General features: G+C 44.1%; 1 protein-coding gene across 1 annotated transcript in view; it reads left to right on the top strand.

Moving 5' to 3' along the window:
• Positions 1-484: 484 nt before the first annotated feature.
• ANGEL1 (angel homolog 1) overlaps positions 485-22,884 on the top strand; it is a 74,939-nt gene continuing 52,539 nt past the window's right edge. Inside the window, exon 1 of the mRNA XM_086893386.1 lies at positions 485-577. The gene's annotated coding sequence lies outside the window, so the exon portion shown is untranslated. The remainder of the gene's footprint in view (positions 578-22,884) is intronic.

Here is a 22,884-nt window from a genome sequence, read left to right as displayed (position 1 = left end):
GCCAGGGACATGACAGTGCGCTGCAGAGATGACCTTTCTAGCTCCATTTGCTGTGTACTGCAGGGAGAGGTGTATGTCTGATCTGGGATATGAATGCTATTGTAATAAAGACGAGAGATGCAGAGCCCTTGATACAATGGCTATAGGAACAAAGACCTTGTGAACACTGGGTGTGGAGAAAAATTAAGTTTGTCCACAAATTGGATGGATGAAGTAAGACAGAGAGGAATTGCAACACCTAAGCCACACAGGGCTGGCTGTGGAGTCTACCAGAAAATCAGTGAGCAGTAAGCATAAAAAAGATTAAGATTTCATTTTTATCCAGTATTTTAATTAATGGCAAGATGTGCAAGAGGGAGCATGTATTCAGGATACCAAATATAGTCTGACCCAGCCCAGCCCGTCTTTTCCACAAAACATTGCGTTTCACTGAGCACTCGCTGCTGTGCTGTTTCATCAGACACGCCGCTCTGGTGCGGATCATATGATATGGCAGCCGCTCAGGCAGGCGGGGAGCAGCGCAGCCTGTCATTTCCTGCTCATATGTAACTGGGTGGGGAAGCGCCTGATCCTTGGGGTGAGTAATGCTGGAATGGCACCGTGAGGCACCCCGCTCTTTGCTGTTCCAGGCAGCTGAGGTGCTGCTCTTGCTATTCCGGCAGACACTCCCCAGGGCATCCGAAGGCTCCTACGCTCTGCTACACTTACAACACCCTCCTGTAACCTGTTTCGCTGAGCACACCCAGGCACTTTCCCACGTTCCCAGCCTCTAGCCGGCGGTCGCCGCTATGAGGACTGCGGATCTGAGCGCGGTACGCTCTGCTCGCCGCTGCCGCGGGTGTGGGGCAGGACGGTGCCCGCCGCCCTCACTGCCGGCCCGAACCGAGGCACGGCCCTCGCCGCGGCGTTTATTTGGGAAACGCTCCGGGCTGCTGAGGGAGGAGAGGCGGCCTCTCCCGGCAGCTTGGCTGGCCTGCGGGGCTGGGGGCACCGCCTCGCTCCACCCCGCCTCCCTGCAATGGCCGCGGCCGTGGCCTCCCGCCGGGCCGCCCACCCCGCAGGCCCCGGCCTCCCCACCGCCCTCTCCAGACGAAGGCTGCTTGGTTTTTTTCGGTTTTGTTTTATTTTCTTTTTGGGTTTTTTTTTTCTCTGTGGGTTTTTTTCCCATTCCCCCCCCCCCCCCCCCTTTCCTGCTCCGAGACATTTTCCTACGTGCATTTTTCTCCAGTCGAGCTAATTTACGAGCTGGGTTTGGCGAGGGCCGGAGTTGCCGGCCCCAGCGCGGGGAGGGCGGCACGGGGTAAGGGGGCTCCCGCTGGGCTCCCCAGCCGGGGAAGCGCACGGCTCCCCGCCCGACATGAGCTGTAATTTCCGGCAGACATTTGAGGTCTCCGACATCTGCACCAAGGCGCGGCAGCTCCCAGCAACCCCCATGGCCGGCAGTGGGGCGGCCCCTCCTGCCTCTTCCCCAGCCATTTGTGTTTTACTCATTTCCTGCTCCCAGTAATGAGGCCAGCGATGCCGGGGCGGCGGTGGTGTTGCTGAGAAGGCAGATTGTTAAACACACACACAGACACACACACACTGACACACACACACACACACGGATGTTTTTGTCTCAGGATGAATTTTTAGTGCTCGTGAAAGGGAGGGACTAAGCGGAGCTCGCTGGAGCCTGGCACTGGACCAGCAAACTTCCCAGCAGCCCTCTGCCAAAAGAATCCAGACATCCAGCCCCCCGCCCCAGCTCCTGTGGCCCTTTCTTGTCCACTGTCTTCCCCCCTCGGCTCTTCAGGGGCCTCTCTCCCGGCGGCAGCACCCCCTGCCCACCCACTCCCGAGTCCCTTCATCGCCCCAGCACAAGGTTCCTCCCGGCGTGCAAACACTCTGCAGTCATGACCCCTGACTCCTTAATCCAAAGTTTTCTTCTCGGTCGTCTATGGAATTACTGCAGGAGGGTGAACGAAGACTGTGATATTAACGTCCTTGGAGTCGAAAACAGCTAGAGGCCAAATAGATTCATTGCACTAGTGACTTGAACTAGGTGAAATGTCGACAGAATTACTCAACACCACAGCCTCAAAACTCTCGGTACAGAAAATAAACAAACCTTCTGGTGATGTTTTGTATAGTCTCCAGCCCAACTCCAACCCACCCATTTGTTTCATTCCTCAAGGGACTGAAGGGACGTGGGTCTCCTGGCGTGTGACCATCTTCCCCTACACATCCACCACAGATGAACTCTGCCATTTGTCTCCTGTTACAGTGTACTAACAGGATTCTGCGGGTTTTGTTCAGTTTTGTTGTTTTGATTTGATTTTTTTTTTTAATTTGTCGTTAAAGAAAAAAGAGAACAAAAACTTTTTTTGGCTGCAGCTATCAGCTAATTTTTGGTTGCTTTCGAATGCCAAGGCCAGCAGGATCCAGGAATTCATCTACTGGTGCCAGCAAGAAAGCACTGACCCAAACAAGGGAGCCAGAACTTGGACTGCAGTCCTTGCCAGGGATCAGCGAGAGGCCAGAGAGACCATGCTGCTGAGTCATCACCGCTCCAGCTGCTACAAGCCTTTTCTGGGGACGCGGCTGTTGCTAAGATTCCTGGGAGCTGACTGATTGCTCCTTCTATAGTCATGTAACACACACACACACACACACACACACACACGTCAAAGGAGCAAGGAGCAGCAGCTGGGGCGAGCTCAGAGCGAGCACACAGCCTGCTGGCCGTGCGCGGCCAGGCTCGGTGGCTGTGCCGGACTTGGTGCCCCGCGGGAGCCGCTCTGCGCTGCTGCTCGGGGCTCCTTTTGCAGGCTACCTCGTTCCCTGGAAGCGGCGTCTGCTTCCCACTCATGGAGGCATTTAAAAAATCAGACAGTCCAGGCAGTGATTCTGTACAAAGTTTTCTTGCTGTTTGTACTTGCGCGTTTTACCATATTTCCATCCCCCCGCTGCATTTAGAGGTAGGGACATGCTTAAAATCTGTGCAGTGCATTCCTTGCAAGGTCACTGTTGGGTCATTCTCGTCATGCAGTAAATAAATATGTTCAATCAGAAGGCAAGTACTTTTCAGTTCTAGGGCCCAGAACTGAAACAGGTGATATTTCTTATTAAGCCGTGTAAGGTTTCAGAGAATTCAGCAGTTTCACACACTGCACAGTAAGGGAATGCTTGCTCTTGAGCACCCTGCATTTTCCTTCTCCCAATTTAATATTTCTAATCTTTTTATTTTCCTGCCTTTTATCTCTGCCTGAGGTACTTTCCTCCCTCAGATGCTGCAGTTATCCTTGTTTCCTGCTCCACATTTGACACTCAACAAACTACATGCACTCAGGCTTTCAAATCTCACACTATATAATCATGTTTAGGTTGTTAAAGCCTAAGGGTATAGGACCTGTCTTCTCTCTCTGACATTAGACACATCACTGATTTCAAAGGAATAACTAATCATACTAACATTTAACAGTAAAACTAATGATTCCAGAGCCCAGTCTTCCTGCTTCTCTGTTGAGTGTTTGTTGAGCTGCCAAACTCAGAATTACAAATTGCCAAATGAGGATGCAGAGCATTTGAGTTTTGTGGTCACTTTTTTCCCAGTAGCATCTCAGAATCCTACCCATGGTCTAAGATCACTGTATACCGTAATATTAAAAAAAGCTCTCTGCCCCAAAGTGTTCACAGTCTAATAATAAAACGAGAGACCAACAGTGGGCAGAGGTAGACAGGGGAGGACCAGTAGGAAATTAATTTGTTTTGGCCAGCATGGCAGGAAGTGTTTTTCACTAACAAGTAAACCAGCTGAATTTTAGGGCAGTTTCAGGTCAGGAAGGAGGGATTATCTGAGATCCTTCAAAAGACAGTTTTCAACTCAATAGCTCATTTTTGCAGGTAGAAATAGGCACCTATGGCTATTTCCAAGAATGAGTTTTAACTGTTCCATAAGGTCAGTAGCACATTTAAATCTACTGGCAAAATCAACACAGAGGTTACATTAAATTTGTTTATGGAGACAAATGTAAGGTGTAGCCAAATGCAGACATGGGTAAACTTACCTGTGAAGTGTTTTGAGAAAGACGGTAAGAAATAACATATAAATAGCTCAAAGTGCATGTGGCAATCTCCATCATACCAAATACAAGAAAAACCTGAAGAACACAGCAAAACTTCTAGGAAAAAAGTGCTTGGGGACTGGAAGAAGCCACTCAATACTGACTGTAAAGAAACAGCATAAGTGGGATCAGATACAATTTTTCTAGCTGTAATTTCTATGGTGGTTTAAGTATTGTAGAAAACAGAGGGGGAAAAAGCACTATACACACACAAAGTTTCTAATTACTTGCATACACAGACTTGGAAACTGCTTCTGGCTTGTGGTCTGACAGTATGCCTGCATGGGTGGTGAAAGACATGTATGGTGGAGCTAATCTTTCCACTCCATGCAGTTACAGGCATGCAGTACTTAAAAAATTCTGCAGTTACAACATCTGAATCACTCTTTTTTGTTAACCAAAAGTGTTTTTATGCCCCTAGAGTGACTAGTGCTTCAGAGTACAGGGAAGTGTGTTGGGTGTTGCTTGCAGAAGCTCACCACCAACAACACAATGAGAGAGTACACTCTGACCTAAGATGCTACACAACATCCCCCATTCTCCAATTTAGGGCATTTTAGTATTTTAAGACCCCTTAGATTGGTTGTAAAGCATCAGTCACCACTTGTATTTGAGACACATGTCTGCTGTTGCTGGGATTGATGGCAAGGGATGCCCAAGAGCAGCTTAGGCTGCAGATGACAGGAAATCTTAACACTGGCTTTGAAGAAGAGGTCGATCTCTGCTCCGTTCTGAGGCATACTGTTGTTTGGCCAGTCCTATAAATACCATCTCTGGAGCAATCAGATCTCCCAAGCTACTAATTGGTGTTGAACCTTCCACATTTAAACAAGATAGTAAAGTGGCCCATGAAGAGATATTCCTGTGCACCTATTTGTCAGTGAAATTCACAATAGTCCTCAGCAGAGGTTCAGGTTTGGTTGTGGTATAGAGGATGCTGGCAGCTCTGTATTCATTCTCCTGGGCTTGCCTGCAGAGCTTCAGCTAGCCTCTGCAAAACTGTCTTACTCCAGACACTAGAGATAATTACAGAGCCTTTGAAATGGATCCTTTCTGCTTATAAGAATGTTTGTTCGTATGATATGAGCAAGGATAGCTGCTTCCTCTGCCTTCAAAGAAGTCATGTGAAGAGCCCCAGAAGGCTTCAGCCATCCCCCACTACTTTCTACATCAATTCTAGGTCTTTATGTTTATTTTCAAGGCTGCCTGTGAAACTATCCAAGAATATATTAGAAAAGACTCTTTCTTTGCATGTTGATAGCACTGTTCTTCTGAACCTTGGGATAATGAAAGACAAGGCATTCTGTAAGCAGGGTCATGGCTTTACAGATCACTCTGCTTGAAGATATAAATCTCCTTTCTCTGGCTTTACTGAAGACAGATCTGAAAACAGCAGAGAAAAGACAAGAAGGTGAAAGAAAAAGGAGATGAAAAGAAAGCATGAATGAAAAGAACTAAAACAGTGAGAGAGAGGGAGTGAGGAAAGAAGCAGCTTGAAAATACAATTAAATCAGTTACAATGAAGAAAAAGGTTTTACCTTTCCTGAGACATGGGAAAGAAAATCAGCCCAGTGGGATACCATGCATTGTTCTGCTCTTAGATACTCTAGAGAGAGTTTATGAGCATATGGAGAAAGGAATTCCATGCAGTACAAAGAGAGATGCTTATATAGGTGAAGTGTCTGCTTATACAGCTTAGGCCAGTCTAGCTCTCTGGAGTACATAAACAAAACAAAGTCCTTTACCAGGGGGTTGGCAGCTGTTTTCTAATGTCATTCATGAGACCGTTTGACTTGATGGCAGCAGGGATCCATGTGGCATTGCAACCCAAATCATGAACTTTTTATGGCATGTAAGTTTTAGCCTTTCTGATATTTCTATCCTGAAACTTTAAAATTACTGTAGCAATACACTTTTCCAAAGGGCACCAGTACTAAACAACTCCAATATCCACAAATACTGAGCAATCTCAGGACCACTCTGAGATTCTATTAATGTCAGTGTAAGGAGTCTGTCATGGGGAGAGAAATCCCCATTCCCATGTGCATGCTTTTGAAGGCCCACAAACCTTTAGTCCAAGAAACTCAATAGGATTGTAATAGGATTGTAATTCATGGAAGTGTCATGCTTTAGTGTCAGTGTCATAAAGGTTTAAAAAAGTGTAGTTAATTGTTAATTGGTTTGTGATACTAGAGCACATAATCAATTAAAACATAAAAGTCTAAATAAAACACACATCTGCTATAATTTTATAGTGCAAATCTTTAATGATATCTCAGTTGCTGTTACATTCCATTGTCCAGCTTTGTTCTGACACAGAGCAAGCCGGACAGTGCTGTTTGTAAGGCTTCAGCCTTACCAACAGACAAATACTTCCCTAGATTTTCTTTGTATAAACTGCTAGCAGGCTTTATTTTATCTATGGTAGAACCATCTCTTTCTGTCTCTGCTATACTATATTACAGTCCACCTAAAACTCCTTTCCCTCTTTCATATGTAAAGTACTCCACTTGCAAAATCAGGGTGCATCCCCATTTCTCAGAAAGGGTTCAATTGCAAAGTGCTTTGGTAAATTTTAGCATTAGAAAAATCTAGTTTTACAGACCATATTGCATTACATTTAGAGAAAAATTTGAAAATCTTAACTGTTGTTCTGAAGTAAATGAGCAAAAGATGTTTCTGAAGGCAGAGCAACTCACAGGGTTCAGTAACACACAACAGGGCTCCAAGTCAGGAATGTATTAATGTAGGATTCCTCACAGTGGGTCATAAGATACTGGTTTATCACATCACTGTTGAGCAGTGTATTTAATTGCTTGCTCAGCATTAATACTTGTATGGAGAGGTTAAAGAGAATTAATAGAGGGCAGGGAAGCCACCATTGTAAAAAGGGGTAAAAGCAGACTTTGACATTGTAAGCGAGTCAGCTGGCTTCAATATATGAAAGAACACTGGAATAAATTATCAAATAATCAATTCATAAGCACCTAAAGGATATCAAGGTAATCTAGGACACCCTGGCTTCATTTGTTAAGAACAAATAATGTCAAAACAATCTAAATCCCTTTTTGACAGGGTAACTGCCTAACAGTGAATGGCAAAGTAATGGGTATTTATATCTGGATTTCAGTAAGGATTTCAATATCTCATCAAACCTTCTTCTAAGGATATGGCAGAAATGTGAGGTAAACTAAATCATCATGAAATAGAAGCACAGTTTGTGGAGATACATTTTGAACGAGTTCTCAGTAAGCTGAGATAGCTGTTTGCTATCAAATGGATGGCTAGGGTTTTAAAAGATGGTCCCAGGTCTGTGCTGGTCCTACTCAAAGATCAGAATTTGTAAATTTCTGGTAAATGAAGAAATGGCCAAAACCTGGTTTAGTAAAAACATCTTTTTTTTTTTTTTTTTTTTGTGTCAGCATAGATTAGACAGAGCTCAATGAATACTTAAGATAGACTGCCATAGAACAAGAGCAATCTTTGAGAGCCCTTATGGTCCTACATATCTTTACTTTCTATTTACTTGACTATTTGACTGAAATGAGAATTTTCTGATTAATATTTTTATTTGTAAGCTGATTTCTTTTCAATGGCTCTACATGACTTCTCTTGTAAGCTCAGAATAGGGGTACATGTAGTGGTTAAACTGAGGTTGTCAATTCATCTCTCAAATTGATATAGCCCCCCCATCCTGTTTTGACCAGAGGGAAAAAAAAAAGCTCATGCTTTTGTGGACCAACATGGAACCTGTAAAGGCTTCCAAACCCCTGGTTGCCCACTTCTCTGCAGCTATTATGATGAGCTTTATGCCTCAAACTTTGCCTTTCCATCTCTGTGTCTCTAGTCCAGAAGAATGTTTAATAAATTGTATTTAATAAATTGTGAACTGATTTCGGTATGCAAATATAATATATCTGGAAGAGGGAATATACTTTTGTCTGGGACACTTGATTTTTAATCTTATCTATATGTATAGCATAAGCATAAGACAGGAGTTTGAGCAGCCGAAGGGAAGATAGGTCAAAAAAGCTTTCAGGAGTAAAGGGATTTAAGTACACATGAACCAGCAGCTATCAAGTTGTCTGCCACAGCCAATCTTAGGGATGAAAGACTGATTTTTGTCTTGATGTGTGTCCTAGATTCTTGTTGGCAAAACCTGTAGGCACACACTTACCATATTTTGAGTGTTACGTGTCCCACAAGACTAAATTGGAATATGTGTGCTGGAGCTTGTGACAGCCACAGCAATTACAACTAAAAGAAAACCCCAGACTAAATCACATCCCAGAATCAGAGTGATGCAAAGATTCATTTCAGTTCTTTTCAATGGGCTGTGTGGTGTCTGACTTGGGGTCATTTAAAATCAGCAGTCACAGCTGTTATAGTCAGGTTCTTTAAAACACAAAAGAAGCAAAAAATCACTGCATGTACATACCCCCCTCCATCTCATGTTGTGCACTCATCATATATTCAGAGAGGACAGTCCCACAAGTATCCACAAATATTCTCCCTTGACACAAGTAAAGAACTGCTGACACCTTTAGCACTGCCACCCCTTCTGTGTTACTTCTAAATACTTGATGCATTGCCTTACAGCAATTTTAGTATTTGCCCTCCTTGATAGCTTCCCTGTGACTCCATGCTGCAGGGGTCACATGTCATCCTCCCAGTGAATAAGGGCACAAGTCCTTTTTTGTGGAAAAGCCACAAGTCAGAGGCTTTGCACTTCTGTCACCTTCTTCTCCACACACATTTTGCACAGTCATGGGTATGCACGGCCTGCCTTAAGATAAGCATCATTATTCACTTACTCCAGAGATTCCTATTAAAAGACTCAGAAAGAATTACGTTGTAGAATTTCTCTCTCACTACTGCACACAGAGTTGTGCTGGATGACCTTATTAATGAACATGGTTACCTACTCTGCTAAGGCAGTGTATGTAAGGGAGTGAGCTGTGTGTTGCTCTGCTTTGTACTTCCATCACATCCATGATAGCTGGGCTGTGACTGTGGTTTGGGATAGGCAGGGATTAATCAAGCTTGAGATGAGCTGTGCAGTGAAGTCCAAGGAAGGAGAGAGGGTCAACACTGTTTTCTGACAGTGTTGTGTTCTCTTTAGTTCAATATCCCTCTTTTCTGAGTCCATGTTCAATTTAGTGAGCCAGTGGCAGGAGGATACCCAGCTCCCGCCGCTTTCCCCATGCCCTTTGACACTAACTATTCCACAAGTGACCAGCTGAAGAACATAAAGATCGTACAGGTCATTTTGTGCTGGGTGTAGCTCAAACCATAGATCCTCAGCAGGTGTTTCTGCATCAGTTGTTTAAGGGATGATCAAAGCATGGGTGGTACTATACTTTGAAGCTCTCTCTGGAGTTAAAGATCTCCAAGAGCAGAATTTTTTCTACATCCAAGACGAGATAATTGACCTTACTGTTAAAACTTGTTTTGTATTTATCTAAATCTTCCTTATGTCTGATTCAAACCACCAAAAACTGATACACCTTTTTTCTTAAAAACAATACAGTCAAGTGCTGCCAGAACTCTTTCATATATATATATCTACTTAGAGATTGTAAGCAAACTACGTTAAATAAACAGACTAGGCATCCCTATCTGTTATAGAGGGATATGTTTTATGGCTTCCATATTATTCCAGTATCTTGCTTCAGAATTTTTTCCAGCTGATCAGTATCCTCCCTTCAGTTTTTGGTTTCCTCTGATCAACTCAGAATATTTTTTCAGATCCCTTCAGTCCTGAAGACACTCCCATTTTGGAAGCTCTTGTGCCAGTTATATGACTTTGCACTTGACTGTAATCAGACATGTTGTTTGGATAAGCCCACCTTTACAAAGATCTCTAGGTGGATCTTTATAACTACCATGACCCATCATTATTTATTTTATTGCCAATTCTTCTGTCACACAAATGGATATTCTATTTTTCTCTTAGTTAATTAATAGGAATATTGATCAGTTTTGCACTCAAAACAGATTTCTTAGGTGCTCAGTAGAATAAGTCACATATAATGATACTCTTCCATTTACAATTATTTTTTAATGGTGCATCAGCTGAGTGGGAATTGAATTTGTTTAGGAAGGGCAACACTGATTTGTGTAGTGATATTTTTTTATCAAAGGCCAGATATGTCAGCTGCCTTACAGAAACCTAAATATATTGTACCAGTACCAGTTACCTTACCAACCAAATTTTTGAATGTATTAGAACCAACATTAATGTTTTCACTGGGACAAGATACTCCATGCTGCCACTTTGTTTGTTATCAGTTCTCTCACCTTCTTTTTATACTTCACTCCCAGTTTCACAGAGCTAATACCAGACTAAAAAATCCAGAATGCCACAGTGATACTACTTAGCTTTCTAAATATTTAGACGATGTTCAGTTTCTACATTGTTATCAATAGTGACCTCAGGATGTTAAAGGAGACACAGTGAATATTAGTCTGATATAAACAAAAAAAATTCCAGTGTAAAGAATGGTTACGAAAGAAATGGAGATTTTTACACTTTTCCAGACCTTTGTATCAGTGTAAGAAATGTCTGTCTGGATCAGATTATTGGTTCACCTTGCTGAATTTTCTGATTCCAGCAGTGCCAGCCAGAGTCTGTATTTGGGGAAAGCATGAGTATTTGGTCAAAAGAGATATTACACAAATCAGCCTGAATATTACACCCTGATAACCAAATCTGGCTCCTTGTGAGCCACAGTGGGGAGAATAATACTAAGTTAATTATCCCCCTACTTGTTGTTGGGTTATCTAATTTTGGAAACACAGGGACAGTGTCTTTTTGTGCAGTTGCTCTTTAGGCTGTTGTTCCTGGAGTAATGAGACTTCGTATTTTCAAATTTATTACATGGACACAACCTCATGACAGCAGATAAAAGATGGAAGGCTTGATGCCTTAACAATTTCAGAAAGCAGTCTTATAAAATGAACAGCGATATTAGAATTTGAAATTGTCTCATTGTTCTAGTCTATGACTTCTGTTGCAATGAATGCTTAGCACTGGCTAGTGGTTAGTTAGTCCCTCTGTGCCTCTGCTTCCTGATTTTAAAATGCAGAAAGCAGTATCTGTCTCCTTCATGGGATATTTTCATTATGAATATATAAAAGATATTCAGATACTGAGGAATAGGCTCTATTTAACAGTCTGATCTAGAGATATATAAAATACAGAGGGTTCCAAGAAGTGGCTGGAATCTCTTTTTAATGGGGAAAAAATTCCATCTGTGGAGGTTATGAGAGCACTGGGAAAATGAGCAAAATGTGAGCATGACCATTACAAAATAAGACTGTGGAAACATCAGAAGAGAGATTAAAAGGAAGCTTTAAGCAGGACATTTTCACAGATGTGGTTATAAGGAAATCACAAGGGAGTGGGAGAATTCTGCCTAGAGCTGGAAGACCCAGTGTGCACAGACATATCTTTTCTCTTTTCAAATTCCAAAGTCATCATTGACTGGCTGTATGGCTCTGAGTACATCATTCTGTGTATGAGGGATCATCCTCTCCACTGGTGACACAGGAGTAATGGACCATGACAAGGAGATGAGAGATTACAGATGGGGAGATTACATTAACTGATGTCTGAAACATTGTAAACTCTTCATGGGGGTGTACTAAAGGAAGATCAAAAATGCTGCCATTTGTTAGTCACAACATTGACTAGAAACATTTGGAAGATCAGGGATTGCTGTTATTTTAAAAATAGAATGGATGTTGTCATTGATGAAAGACAGAGAAGTGACACAGGGACAGTTGTTCCAGTGCAGGGCATATCACTTGTCTGATCCCTGCAGTGTTGGTGAGTAGTATCTGGTATCCTCTTTCTTTAGAATCAGTTGTCAGGTCCAGCTGTGCCTCAGACCAATCCTGGACCACCCAAGGATGAATAGCCTTTTCAGCCTTCCTCCTTTGAGAGGAAGAGGTGCTAGGTGCAATGTGGCTTTTAGAAGGTGAGAACCATGTGAACTACTCTGAGAACAGGTTGTGCAATTGCCCTGGCTGCAATTACACAGGGTCTCTGTCTTGTGGGCAGCATTGGAACAGGCAGCATGTGTGGGAAATCATGGAGAAGACATCGCACAGCACCTGCAGTGTCCAGAGTTCAATCAGCCTTTTTCCAGGTGGAGATTCATTCTCCTCTCTTTACTCTGAATAACCAAAACATGCCTTCATGCTGTTTCAAGAGGCCAACAATGGATATCTGGCACCTCTATAAACCATCTCAGTGAATTAAAAGAACCAGAGTGCATTGTAAAGGCCTTTAAGCTACCTGCTTGTTTCCAGGTAATTGAGGCTGCCCTGGTGGTAACCAAGTTGTTGGTCTGGATTCCAAGCATCTTTCCTCTGTCTGTGACACTATCGCTTCTTTGTTCGCTTCATTCCTTTTGTAGCTGTCTCACATTTAGTATTGAAACTTGGCATTCCTTGGGCAGGGCCCATTATTTTCTTCTCTATTTGCACACTGGCTAACACAGTGAGCTACTGGTCCATGACCAGAACTACTGGGCACCATGCTAATGATTATAATGGCAGTAATTAATAATGCTTTGTTCTTTGATCTCTGGGCTTGCCGAGGCAGTCAGCTGCTGTAATTGTTCCCTGCCCTAGGGCTGAGTTTGTAGTCAGCTTGCTCTTTTTGGTTATATCTGTTAATTTGATCTTGGTGCCCCATTCTATATGTTCACCCTGTCTTCAGACTGGCAGACTGGAGTCTCCTAAAGTGGTTTTGAGGGCAGTTAGCCAGGCTGCCTTTGGATCCACTCCTTTCACTGGGAATAGCTTGTTTTCCCTTGTATGCTCTATTTCTAGTGTTACTTTCTCTGTGCTCACACCAGCTCCCAAATAAGGTGTTCATACTTCCCTGTTGTGCTGATGCCCTGTTGTGATATGGCACTAGTTTTTTTACACTGATGAATATTATTCACAGGTCAGTTGCTACTTTCAAGTCCTTATATCCATATTCAACTTCTGTTGGTTGACTGGGAATTTCAAGTGGAGAAATCAGAAGCAATAAATATCTGAATGACTAGACTGAACATCTCAACTGATCCAAGGAGGAAATGTGAGAGGCTAAAATAGTATGGATTTATGTTTCATGTCACAAATCATACATGCTTGTACATTTTTTTTTTGAGAGGATATACTGCCAGTTGTATGTGCAGTCCTGGAAATGGCAGTGGACATCCCTGTGCAGCTGTGAGGAAGGCTTGTCCTTGTGGGACAGAGGGAGACTTCCCAGCAAATGGCTTCTCTAGAGCATATTGCTTCTCCATTTAGTGCTTAAATTGCCCTAATAAGAGAAGTGATGAAAATTTGCATTCCCTTCCCCTTTTTAAAAAAATCATTCTAAAGCCATCGCTAGTTCCTTAACAATTGGAGAGGCTTCCACCTGACAATCCTTCTAGGTAGCTGAACTGTATCCTGCTTATATCAGCTGTGCTGCCAAGGCCTGAGTGCTGTCACTGGGACAGGCCAGCTAAACATATTGTGGATACCTAAGGTCCTAAAGAGAGGCTAAATAGGTGTGACCTCTTCCCCCCAGCAGGACCTCTAACACCATTTCCAGAAGTGGAGTGGCGCCAGCTGCATGGCAGGTTTCTGCAGCTGGGATACTGTTTAGATCCCTATATAACAGCATGCCATCACAAGGCAGTGTGGGGAGGCAGGAGTCTGGAAAAATGGGAGCTGAAACCCTCTTTATTCCAGACTCTCAAAATAAGTTTCAAGCCACCCAGAACAGATGCAGTACTGCACAGGTCTAACAGCTAAAGAGGAAACTAAACTAGTGAGTCACTCCAGGAGGGCTGGATTAATGCAGCAAAATTTGGAAACTTCATCCCTTCATCAAAACCACAGAAGTCCAGGGGAAGGCCTAGACTGGCAGGATTAGAAATAGAAGGGTGTTAGAGAACACAGCAGGAGTCCTAACCCAAATTTGGTGACCTGCCTGAACAAACACCTATGGCAGAGAGCTGAGGAATATGATATTTGTGCTTGTGTGAGAACCAGCGCAGTGGAATAGTAATTATCATCTGCTGAATTGGCCAGAGCATGGTGGAAAGTCAGGACAGATCTTTTCTAGTTGGAAAATGTGACCTATCAAAAAATGATTGATTGTTTCTCAGGACTTGCCAAGTCTTCCAGGTTATTCAGCATCACTCCAGCTGCAGTAGTGGAGAGGACAAAAACACTCTTGCAGTCAACACATGTCCATACTGGAGATCCAGAGCAGATCATATCTTACACAAGGCTTCAATTTTGTTCTGAGGTCTTTTGGGGAATTTGCAAGCAAAGCCAGGTCCTATTTTGCTTGGGGAAAATGTTTCATGCAGTGAAGAGAATCAAAGATTTCCTTTCTGAATTCTCATACTCCCATTCCCTCCTCTTGGCACAGCAATCAATACCTCTAGCAATGGATTCAGCCTTGCAGATGAACTGTGGGAAGAGAGCTGAGGCCCAAACATCTCAGTATGCCAGATCCTTGCTGGCTGGATTCCTTAAGTCTACAAAAGAAGGAAGATCAACATAAAACATCTGAAAAGCAGAACTTGGAACAGTCAGTTTCTTCTGAATACTAAATTCCCAAGGGTTTCTTTTCCAAACAAGATGGGGCAGTTTAGGGAAGAGCCAGAAACTTTCAGTTCCATTTTATTAGTGCGTTAGCAAGAATCACCCATTAGCTCATTCTCATCTTGCTGCTTCACTTAATGGATTTCAGATACATTCTCATATCTACCCTGAGACTAACACTGATCCCTTCTGATCCCTAGCCTGTCCTCCAAATCCATTCCTTGCAGCTAGGGAAAAACAGATGTCTTCCTGCAATCGTGGGAGAAATCAAGGATCCAAGTGGGTTTAAGTGCTAGTACACAAATGTTATTAAAGGGCAGAATAAACCCTGATGCAGGGTTACACCATTGTGCATAGAGCTGTTCATTCTTGTACTGTATTGATGCTTCATTCCCACTTTCTTTTGTTTAATGGAAGTTTTGCCATCCTTCCCTTTTTGTAAAGGGACTGGAGTATTTATTATGAACATTTAGACTCCCTGCTTGGGGGATAGTTAATAAGCACATAGTAAAAATGCAAGAACGTGTGTGAACAAAAAATACAGAAAATTCTTTATTCACTTCGACCACAGAGTCCTGAGTCTCTGAAATCTTGGCAACCCCCAAACTCAGAGTTCCTCCCTCCATTGGGATGAGACATTAGCTAGTGTATCAAGCAATTACATAGGGTATTTTTTTCTGCAGAGCTGTGACATCATGCTTGGCAGCTCCCCAAGGCACCAGATCCAATTACCTGAGTCACCAGCAAAGGGAAATTGCCAAGAGGCTGTCACTGAATTCAGCTCTGGTGAATGCAAGAGCAGAAAAAGCCAAGTGAAATGGCTGACAGCAGACAGGGGGAGGGAGCGGGGAGGGAAGGGAGCAGCAGCAGTTCCTCTTCAGAGGAAGGAGAAGTGGATAGGGAAAGGATGGAAAAAATTGAGGGAGAAGAGGCTAAGAAAGAGACGTAGGGTAAACTCTGTAAAGGGAATTTCGAAGTGTTCCCTCTGTCCTATAAGGGATGATTGGAGCCACTAGATTGACACAGGTCAAATGCTCTTGGAAGAGTTTTTTGGTATGTAATTTAAAAATTAATCTTCACTGTCAATGGAATTGATGCCCTTTTCTTTTGCGATCCCATCTGGAACGTCCTTTTTCAATTTGCTGCATTTTCCAGTTTTCTGCTAAACCTGTTTTCAAGGACTGAGAAATGGACCTCATTGGTGCTTGCTGTTCCCTGCCCAGGGTTATGTTCCCTTTGCAGCTGCAATATCTTCCTTGCCTGGAGGAGTTTGCAAGGAGTACAAGGTTCCTCTGAATCTGGCACGTGGTGCCTTGTTTTCATAACGAATCCTCTGGAGGCTTCTGTTAATTACTTCACCAGAATTCTTATATATAGCATCAAAATTAAATTCCCCTAACAGAGAAAAGAAATATAGGTCTCTGTTGCCTAAGGAGCCGGCACTGAAGTGGTGACTTTAACGTGCACAAAAGTGTACCAACAGATATCAAAGCCCTGGCATAAATAGGTTCACTACACAGATCACGTTTGCAAGCTGGGAGGTGCTTACAAGGGAGAATTCCACCTGCATGCAGCATAACCAGCTACAGCCAGGGAAGAAGGTTTTATGTGCTGGGCACAGGCAGTGTCAGCACACAGCATTAGTCAGGAACACCAGCACACATAGATGCACCTAGTAAGATGAAGAAACAAAGTCTATAAACCACAAAAATATGCACTGCTCACAAGTACAGCTTGAAGTAATGTGCACACACAAAAGCTATTAAGATGTAGATGCAGCCTCATTAATCTGAGCTGTTTTACAAGCCCTATTCCCTAGCTTTCATAGGGGATTTAGGTGATAAATGAGGCCATTTTGAAATCTGGCAAAATGCCGTCTTCCTCACAGCATACTACAGAATAAAATTCTTATATAATGTGTAAAGCATGAGGGGGAGGGGGCATCTCCAGGAAGGAACACATGTCTGGGCATGTGTTTGCATGTAAACTATTAGCTTTATCTCCAGTGCATTTGTGCAAGTGTTCTGTGTGTCTGTGTTATGTGTAAGGGTATGGATATACAACTGTGGCTATGTGAACTGATTTGCACATTGGATAAGAAGAGAAGGCACCTCTGAGTGTGGATCTCATATCTGCCCCTATCCCCAGGTTGGAAAACTTGCCATGGCTGACCTTCAGGGTGTACTACAAAGGTTATGGGTTAAGCAGGAATAAGGGCCTTAATTTATCATGGATGGGTAGGGGAGTTGTCTAGCAATAAAGGTAATCTTGTCAGCATCATGACCTTTGCTTTGTGTTTTTGAACTTTTGCCATCGGTACCCTAGAGGCTTAGAAGAAATGAAGGATATGGAGAGAGATATATGGGTATGTGTATGGTGTGACTATTGTGTTCATTAATTGTGGAACTATGTGTGAAAAATATTTACATACATCTTTTCCTTTCCACTCCTGAATTAATATCAGCGTTACAGACACTCTGTAGCTTAATCGATTAGTCTTTATTGAGATTGCTTCTGGCAGTGTAGACCTTCAAACAGCTTTGAATGGGTGCTGCTGATGGAATCTTCTGTAAATGAGTGATGCTTCATCTCCTGCTGACTCATTGCCTACAACTAGCTTGTACAGTAGCCCATGTCATCTCTACATCTTTACAATACCCCACTTGGGTAGGAGACTGCACATACACAAGTTGCCTGTGTTCTGGATGGGCACCAGTACAAGCTTACTGGTCAGCTGGCTGCTAACAGAGTGTGCTGCAGTTAGATTCTGCCCCCCTTCTGGAACTCTGTGGAGACACTAATTTGGGTTGCAGTACTTGATCCAGCCATTCATTTTCATGAAACATGTTGCATGAGGTTTTTCCTGGGATTTAATTGCCTGAGGGTTCTGCGAATTGGACTGCAACTAATCAAAGTGTAAAAAGGGTAACAAGGAAAGAGGTGTGTAGGCAGCACACTCACAAAAGTTTTCTTTCCTTGGACGGTAGTCTAAAGAAAAATATTTATTTCTTTCACCAAACAGAATTTACTTGGCTTAAGACTGAAGTTAGGCAAGATTCAGACCTGTAACACCAGCAGTCATTGAGTTTGGTATCTCCCTGCAGGTGTAAAAAATGAAGGCAGCTTTATCTTGCTGGAAAGCTATTTTCAAGGAATTATGGTGGGAGAAAAAGTTAATTTGATTTATTTTTTAAGATTAGTTCCCCCAGTTTTAGCTAATCATTTCCATGTCTGAAATAACTGACCTATATAATAGCATAGTCTGTCTTTCAGGTTTCTCTGGGCATACTCTTCTAACTGGATTTGTGGAGTGTATTTGCAGAACACAGAGGCACACCCAAGCCACCTTTCCTTGGGTTAACTCAGGTTAACCCACTGCTGTTGGAGAAATGTCATCAGCACAGGTAGCTGCCTCAACAAATACCCCATTCCCAGAAATTCTCACTGCTCCGGCTACAACCCATCCCTCTGCGCTTCCCTGTTCCTCCTCTTCATAAGTGCTAGATTAAAATTAGTCTTTTTGCATTTCTTCTGGGCAGAAATGTGTTTGCCTTCAGCTGCAGGTCCTGTTCTGCAGCTGCCCTGGCAGAAGGCAGGTCCACGCAGGGTGAGTGTGTTGAACACATGGGGCATGTGGGGGCCAGCACCCAGGCAGGCACACCACGTCTTCCACGTGTGGAGGGGCTGCACAGGGCCTCTCATCTGTGCCTGCATGAAGCGATGGCTCAGGGCACGTATTCTCCATCTGTGCATGCCTGCAGTGACTGCACAGACACGTACCTTCCACCTGCCTGTGGGTGAAGTGGCTGTTTGCTGGGGACCACCTGGCATCAGGCATGTTGTCAGAGCTCTGGTGGGATCAGGAGGCTGATCCTTGTTCCAAATATCCTTGTTCCTCTATTTTTCCTCATGCAGAATTTTTTGATGAAAAAGAGGAGCATGTTGAGGAGCATCCCCAGAGGTTGTTCAAGCCCACAGATCTGTAATTTATGTGGTGCTTACAGGATGGGCTTAATCCCTGGGTGTATTAACAGCCCAGTTCGAGAAAGGGACTGTGGTACAGTACAGAGGCCCTACAGCCCCTCTAACATCCTGGCCTGGGTGCTGGGAGCAGTCTGGCTGCAGTGGCACTGAGCTTGATTCATAAAGATTTGCTGTGTTTGCTTTGTCATGTAGTTTGATTTTGTTTTGAATCAGACTGTTCATCACAAATCTCTTCATTTGAATTCAGTGTCCCTTTTGTAATGGCATCTGGATCCTGAATAGGTCCTTGAGGTGCTGCTACTGCGACAATAATGCCAATAATGATAATAACTGCAAGTGGAGGATCACAAGTGCAGCACAAAGTACTTGCTTCTAGCCTTCAGATGGATCAATATTCTGACCTTCAAAGTCAAGGCATTTTTATCTACTGAAGGTATTTTTCATATTTATTTGGAATCTTAATGTGGTTCCATACTTTCCCTCTGCCACTTCAGCAATTAGTTTGTGGTACCAGGGTATCTGTGTGGCTCAGCAAATAGAGGCATTTAAAATACCCTCTGGAAAAGGTTTCAGAAAACTTCACACTCTTTCTAAAATGGCTGCTCTGCAGCACACATATCTTAAAAGGATAAATGGTGATAAGTGGCTAGAGATTTGTCTGCAGAGACCTGAATGATTCATTGACAACAAAGGTGTGTGAGCAAGTGCAAAGAACGCTGTGCATCTTGGCCTGACATCAACAAAGGAGCACTGCACTGTCTCCCTGTGCCCAAATCTCATTTGCAAAAGCCCCAGAGTGTGGCTGTTTGAGCCTGCTTTATCCTCCCTGGCCCAGATGTCAGTCATGCTGGTGGGTGTCACATAAGCAGGACCCTGTCTGGGATGCATTTTGAGCAACTGGACTAAGCTTCAACTGGTCATAATGGTAAGTCATTATGGACAATGGTGTCCCATGGGTGCTTGATCTGCAGAGGACGCTGGTCTGTCTCCTCTGACTGCTAGTTCAGCTGAAGCAGCTTCAGAGATTCACACGTTATATTTTAGAGACAGGCACTGTAGTCCTGAGGGGGAGACAAAATGGCTGTCGTGGATACTTGCATATATTCCTTTTTCTAAGTGGCATTTTAAGCATAGATAATGTACGGTGCAGTGCAACCTGTATATACATAAATGGAACCTGCTTTCAAGCTTCAGTGGTCACAGCAGCCTGCACTCAGCCTTTTCTTACAATAGTGCTGGTCCCTGGCTCTGGCCAGAGCGCAGCACATTCCACTGAGGAGTGAGATTTCACAGCTGAACCCCCTGAGGTGGCCCTATTCTCTGTATTCTATGTTGCACAATAAGGAATAGGGGGGGTCTAACTGAGACTACAGCTCTCATGTTGCTGGCAGGCAGCGGAAATGGCAGCAGCATGATTTCTAATGAAAGTACCTCATGACCTGTTCTGTCCAAAGCAGGGTGCCATCCCCCAGGGGCCTCCTGCTATCCACATGTCTCTGGGCTAGCAGGGAAGCTTTTTGTGGTAGGCTTGTGACCCCCAAAGGGTTTTCCATATTGCATACACAGCCTGCTTTCTCCTTTTAGAGTGTGCAAAAGATGTGCCAGGAGCCAGGTCTGCAGCAGTCCCAGGAAGAGAGTGTACATGGCTGCATGTGTGGCAGTGGGGTGGAGGGCAACAGGATGGAAATGGAGCAGAGGACAGAGAAGAACACCCTTTCTACCATGCAAAATCTGTCCTCCTTCCTCCTCCCCCATTCCTCCCCTCTTCCCTTATATTTTTGTATCTCCACATCTGTGCAAAATTTCAGGCACTTGAGGCTCCCAGGAGATAGCATCATTTTTGTGTTAAGGATGCTTATTGAATTTGACAAATGATGATTTATGACAGGGCAACCCACATGGGATGCAATGAGGAGTCTCAGTGCCTCGTCACAGAGCAGGATTCTGTTTCATTCCCATCTCAGCTTCTCTTTTGCCTCTCATTGGAGCTTAAAGCAGATCAGACTTGACAGATGCTGGGAATGTATTGCTTAGCTGAGAGAATGAGTTCGAGAGAGAGCATGACACAAAGAAAGAGAGCAGAGTGAGAAACTGATCTTCCCACATCTCTCCCTTTAGCCCATGACCACACCTCCAAGACCTTGTAGGACACTCAATAAATAAATAAACTTTTAACTGCTGTAGTAGCCTGGGTATGATTCCAACTTCACTGAATTTGCTGCATGTCCTGATAGCCTAAATTCAGTTTGCAGGCTGCATTTGCTGTCTTCTGGGCCAGGTGAAGGCTGGATCTTCTGTATGCACCTCACTCAGATCTGCAGATTTTGCTACTGTCTCCTTTGGCCATTCCAGTTCCACTGTGCACCTTTGACTTTCACCATCCTCTGTGTTCTGGTCATGGAGCCCACACACAGCTCTCCCTCTGTACTTCACTCTTTGCTGCAGATGTAGAGAAAGTTGAGCCAGATCAGGTCTGGCAGGAGTCAGAAACAGAGGCTTTGTACTTCACTGTATGACTGTGGCCTTGCTGCTTCCAGATCTGGTTCAGATCTCTGAGCAGCTTTGCCACTTTTGCCAAATGTAGATTGCAATCCAATAAACCTGGCCCACATAGAACCAGTGGAGTTGTTTCAGGACCCTGCTGCTGGGGCAGTGATGGCTGGGAACCATGGTGAAAAGATACATGAGAGATTTTGCACAAATCCTGCTGGATTCACAAGGGCTGGCTTAGTACCAGCCTGACCAGAGCTGGACTTAGAGCCAAGCAGGTGTCTTTCCACTGTGCTCTGAGCACAGTGAAACTCACATAGTTCAAGCACTATGGAGACGCAGAAAGGCAGCTCATGTCTGGCACTGTGCCCAAACTAATAAACCCTCCCAAACCCAGAGTGCTGGGAGGCGCAATGTGGAGACACTTGAGCGGTTCTGTTGGGAAGCAGCCCAGGTCCAGCAGGTTTGATGCTGAGCCAGAGCTAATAATCCCTGCTGGACTTAGGCTGAGCTTGTGCAGAATGACTGGGTGTCCCTGCACTGCATTTCCAGCACATCCTGTGGGCCCCACATTAACGGGTCTTTCCGCTGTCTGAGGTATATCCCAGCCCCCTTATCTTGGGTCATGGAAACGTGACTAATGTCTTGGGGACAGACAGCACATGCACCAGTCCTCTCAGTGACAGCAGTCTGTGAGAGGTAGGAGGTCTCTGGAGGGAGGTCTGGAGGGAGACACTCCTCTGCTGGCAGCATGGTGAGGGGGAGGCTGGGCAGCACATGGCTGCTCCAGATGGAAGCCATTAACCAGGAATGTCTGTGATGTGGTCTGGAGCAGTGTAAACAAGAGCCATGAATTATCCCGCACCTTGTAAGCAGGGCTGGAAAAGATCCCCTGCCATCCTCTCCTTCCCTCCCTCTTCTATCTCCCTCCTTCCTTTTACCTCCTCTCCCCTAATTCCCCATATTGCTATAGACATTTCTTTATTTTCACGTGTGGTTAAATAAGGCTGTGCTTTCTTCAGTCCTTTTGCTTTTAACCCATGCTGCTATTCCTGAGTGAAAAGGAAAGGCTAGAGCTGGAGAGGGGCCAAGGTCTCATGAACCACCTCTGAGCTAAATCAGCCCTTGGATGAGTGAACACAGCTCACTGGCATGCTGGGCACATTCACTGCTTCAGACACTCCTGCCAGCAGCAATACCCTCCCAGTCACCCTGCCAGAGACTCTGACTGGTCCTCAGCCTCCATTATTATTGAGTGGGCTGACTCCTAAGAAAGGGGAGCACCATCAGCTTGCTCAGGGTCTAAACCAACTTGATATTCTGTCACAGAGCCTAAAACACAGTTTACAACAGCACTAGTGAAGGATCCTGTCTTCCTCAGGCTCCAGAGTAGTGTCTTTCAAGTCATTGAAATACAGAGATCAGCAGAAAGGATTAAGGAGAGAGCAGTTGGGCAGAAATGTCCTTTACCTGACAGGTTCTGGTGGCTAAAGTGACCATACTGGATGCTCCTCCCTATTAACAGCTTCTCCAGACAGCAAAATCAAAACAGGTTTATGTTTATACATTTCAGCAATCCCAACTAGAAGCTCTAGAAACTATAAATGTTAAAATCTCTTCACTTACTATTGAAACATAGCTATTTCTGGCAAGGGAGAAGGAAGTTATTTAACAGAGCATAGCAATGCTATGCAACATTTGA

The sequence above is a fragment of the Cyanistes caeruleus genome, chromosome 6, assembly GCF_971803275.1.
Source record: "Cyanistes caeruleus chromosome 6, bCyaCae1.hap1.1, whole genome shotgun sequence".
NCBI classification, from domain to species: domain Eukaryota; kingdom Metazoa; phylum Chordata; class Aves; order Passeriformes; family Paridae; genus Cyanistes; species Cyanistes caeruleus.
Note: the sequence above shows the minus strand (reverse complement) of the source record. Positions and strands in the feature narration are given on the sequence as shown.